The sequence below is a fragment of the Pteropus vampyrus genome, unplaced genomic scaffold (genome assembly GCF_000151845.1).
Source record: "Pteropus vampyrus isolate Shadow unplaced genomic scaffold, Pvam_2.0 Scaffold34, whole genome shotgun sequence".
Taxonomy (NCBI): domain Eukaryota; kingdom Metazoa; phylum Chordata; class Mammalia; order Chiroptera; family Pteropodidae; genus Pteropus; species Pteropus vampyrus.
The window spans coordinates 5,363,601-5,368,271 of record NW_011888815.1 but is presented as its reverse complement, the minus strand read 5'-3'; positions in this window follow the sequence as shown (position 1 = coordinate 5,368,271).

The following is a 4,671-nucleotide window of genomic DNA, read 5'->3' as shown; positions in this document are numbered from 1 at the left end:
GGACGAGTATACATTTTAGGGGAAAGTAATGATTGGGACGAGTATACATTTTAGGGGAAAGTAATGATTGGGATGCCCTAGAAATCATGATCCTTCACCGTGATTTTCTCCTAATAGCCATTAAGATCTTAGTAAACCTGCAACACAAAACATCTCGTTCCAAGATTTGCTTTAAAAAAAAAAAAATCAATGCATACCTAAGTTATTTGTGTCAAAACTCATTTATTTTCACAGTGACACGGACTGTCAAACCTGACATCCTACTAATGACATCCGGTGTATTTCCATATTATTCAAATATTTCCTTTCATGAAGTGAGGACTCTGACTCGCCCCGCCCCGCTCGTCCTGCGGCCCACGTTTGTGCGTGAGCTCCGTTCCCACAGCCAGAGAGGGGTTCCCTGTGGCAACTAATTATGCCACCCGTTATGCATATTCATGAGTCTGTGAGCAGCAAGGAGAAACAGTTCCGGCCTAAACCGGGAACCAGTGACAGAGAGTCGCAGAATGACTTTTGATAATTATCCATTTTTGACGTCTCTCGGTGTATTCATTTTCTATTGCCGCTGTAACGAATTACCACCGACTTTGTGGCTTAAAATACAGATTTATCATCTTGCACTCCTGGAAATGTCACATGGGTCTCACTGAGCTGAAATTAAGGGGTCAGCGGAGCTCTAGGGGTGAATCTATTTCCTTCTCTTATTCCAGCTTCTAGAAGCCTCTCTGGTCCTTGCTCACACATAGCCTCACATTTCAGAACCGGAAATGGGGCGTTGCTGAATCTTCCCTGCCTGCCGTCTCTGTCTGACCACACTCTAGAAAAAAGAGTCTCCACTTTTCAGGATTCGTGTCCTTAGATCATGGCCCACCTGGATAAGGCCAGAGACTCTCCCCATCTCAAGATCCTTAGCTCTCACTTCACCCGCCAAGTCCCCTTTGCCACGTGAGGTCCGCGTTGACAAGTGACACGTTCCGCAGTCGGGCCGTGGGCATCGTTAGTGGGGCTGGGGCGGCGTGGGGATGCTGCTTCTGCCTCTCGCCCCCCGTCTTTTGCATCTGGTCTGCTCGAAGAGGCCAAAGAAAACCCGCGCTTCCTCCAGGTTCATTCGTCACGCGTCTCTTACTGCTTTCCCTCCTAGATCTCCCCTTCCTTCTCGTCTGCTTCCAGCTCTTCTCCTCTGTGTCCTCTGCCCACACCCCACCCCACTTCCTCTGTCTCTTTCTGTCGCTTCCTTCTTCTCGGCCTCCCTTATGGTCGCGAAGAAAGCATCTCCAGCAGCCCGTGACCTCGGATCTGTGCTTCCCGTTCTCTGCATCTCTTCCTTGTAAGTTGAACGTGGCCCCCGCTTCATCTCAGCCTAACCGTATGGCTCACTCCCGTGCGCCAGGCTGCCCGCCAAGTGGGGGCACTCCAGAGACGCAGGGCAGGAAACGGGCACCTCGACGTCCCGCCCGTCGCGTGCCCGCGAAACACCCTCGGGATTCTGCTGCTGGCAGACTCAGCACTTCCACCTGTGCTCTGCGTTCCCTGCCCTCTGGCAGCGGGATCCAGACCCTGGCTGAAACGCAGTCAGACCCTTTCCGCCAGACAAGTGCGTGGCGCCACGCTCTGTCACGGGAGACCCGTGACTTCCGGCTGTCTTTTTCTTACCACGTGAGAAGCCATCGATGGGCGGCGTCTGATGACATTACTTGAGAGAGGGCTGCGGTCTAGTGATGGTCTAGTTCTGTAATTTCTTTGCCATTTTTTCCTTGGATTTCTTTCATAAAGCGATATTCTCATTCAGTTGTCCGGTTCACATAAAAAAGACAGGATAAATATTTAACTCTTTCCCTTTATTTAACAGTTAGCAAGATGATGAATTGGTTCCCTTTCAGCCTCTGAAGGTGATTTATTTTCCCCTTAGAGTCAGTGTGAACTCACGGATTTAAAGATACTGAATGGATTCAATCCTTTGAAATCCTGCCGGTTCTCTCCAGTGTTAACTTTCAAAATCAAAAGTTCTTGGCATCCAACGCCCCCTCCTCTTCCTCACCGCGTCTGCTTTATGCTCTCCTGCCTGGATGATGGCGACTTCTTTCTGATGGCCGTCTTGGCTCTCTTCAAACCCTTCTCTTTTTTTAAAAAAAAAAAAACCTTTTATTTCATTTTGACATTCAATGTGTACGAAAAAGCTCACGAATTATAACGTCCAGCTCCACAAGTTGTCACCAAACGAACACTGAGTTCTACAAATGGAACCTCCCAGCCCCCAGAAACCCCTTCGGCATATGCCCCGCTCCCCCACTTCCCACTGGGGTGAATTCTGACGCCAGGGCTGGTTTTTGCCTTTTCACTTAACATAGTATCAGTAAGATTATACAGTGTGTATGTTTCTGTGTGTGTGTGTGTGTGTGTGTGTGTGTGTGTGTGGGGCTCCTTTTGCTCAAGGTCCTTTCATGAGAAGGGTCCACGTTCTGCATGCGTGGTGGTTTAGCATTCCGTTGGCCAAGCTTACTGCGATTTTTATTTCTCTGTTCTTCTGTGGATGGGGACATAAGTCGGGGACATCATGAATCATGCTGAGTGAATATCATCATACCGCTCTCTCGGTGTCCATGTGCACGTGTTTTCATCAGGTCTAGTTTTCAGATTGGAGTTTAGGGTTCCTAGGGTGTGCGTATCTTTGACGGCTGATAGCTAATTCCAGTTTTCCCTCCAGGAGAAGGGGGCTAAGCCTGGCTTTCATCTTGCCCCCGGGCCGGGGCACTTAGCCGTGGTTCCAGTCATTCATTTGCTTATTCCGCCAGTGTCCACTGAGTGTCTGTCACGGGCCAGGCTCCATGCTAGGAGCAGAGAAGTAAAATGATGGAGGAGTCGGCCTGGACTTCACGTTCTCACGGACAAGCCTGTTCCCCAGACACGTCAGTGCTGAAAATACCCGACAAGACACCCATTGTCTTATGCTACGACCTCAAGGCAACCACGCAGGGCTGCCTGAGATGCTGTCAGGTGAATCATCTTTGTCCAGTGTGCCTGTGTCCTGTCTGCATTCGAGGAAAGGCTGCAAAGAGCAGCCTCTAGGGGCCTGTAATTTTGTGCAGTCTGCAGATTCTTAAGAGAAGCTGAGCTCTGTGAGAGTGTTGCCTGCCATGTGACAAGATGCTGGGTCGCTGTTTCGCTCCTAAAAAATAATCTCGTGTCTCTCGGCATGATAGGAGGCGTTCCAACAGGGCTCAGCCACGGGCCGCTGTTTGGGCGGAGGTCATCTTTCCTCCCGTTAGTCTTCATGGGCGGAAAAGGAGCTTTAATTAAGTTCTGGAGCGCGTGAAAGCTTGAGTACTTTGCCTTACTTCCTGTGACTGGGAATAAAACAGCGATCCCTATTCTATGACACAGCAGCAAGAACAGCAGAGCTGTCATTTGTTGAGTGTCTGCCAGGTCGTAGCCAACAGTCGTCAATAAACACCTGGTGGAGGATGGAGTTCCGTCCCGGACATGAACCGGCTGGATTGGCAGGCGACGTGGAAGCATGTGCCATGGAGTCGGAGGGTCCCGGCTCGACTTCCGCGTCGTCCCTCGTTAGCTGGGTGACTTACGCACGGTCCGCACTTCTCCGAACTTCGGGGTCCTCCCCTGTAAAATGATGAACTCGGGCTCAGAGCGGGGCGAAGGAGAACACAGTGTGACGTATGGGTGGCGCCTCGCCCCATACCTGGCGCCTCGTCGGCGTTCAGGACTTAGTGGTTTGCACTTGTGGCTCCCTGGACATCTTGGACTTGTGGGCAAGGGGGCAGGGCTGGGTGCTGGACCCTGGGTCAGGAGTCCTCACCTGGGGCCCCTCTTTGCTCATGACCTTGAGCTCTGCGGGGTCGCCCACTTGGGTTAGCGAGAATTTCCCCTGCCCGTGTCGCCCGCTGGGTGCTTTTATTATGGACTCTGACCTCAAGCGCCCTGCCCTGAGCTTGTGAAGTATGGAGAGTGTCTCCTCGTCCACGTGAGTTGAGGAGAAATACGGATCTTAACGAAATGTGCCAAGACCCCACGGAGGTGCAGCCTCGGGGAAGAGAGCCAGCGACTGGTCTGCAGAGCCGCTGAGCCGGCCGGTTCAGTGCCGCCTACAGCCCTCCGTGTGGGGCTGCGTCTCAGGCCTGCGTGGCTCAGACCACCAGCTCTCGGGGCGATGGGCTGGCGACACGTTGTGTTCACTGAGTAGCATCCCTTCTGGACCGTAGGAGATGAATACCCAGTGCCGGCCAGGCTGGATCCTCAGCGCCCGCCATTCCTTATCTATAAACACCCTCTGAGGGGTGGTGGGCTGCAGGCTTGGGAGGGTCAAGAAGTTGGTGTGCAAAGACCCTGGCACCTTTTCCGATGCATCGTTGGCCCCCAGTAGTTGGGAGCTCAGGTACAGAGAGGTTAAGTAACTTAGCCGAGGACTGCCTTGATCCTGGGTCTTGAGCGACTCCAAAACTGATCTCTTTTCTACAACTAGAAAAGGCAGAGATACCCTAGGGGGACTTACGTATATAAATATGATATTGAATATTTGTTGAGTATAAGAGATATATATATATTGGATAAACACATGAATGAATGAATGGATACATGAATGAAATATAAGACTGCTTTCCTACGGTACCTGAAAACATCTATCGTAGAGCCTTCCAGAAAGTCTGGCCCTAAACC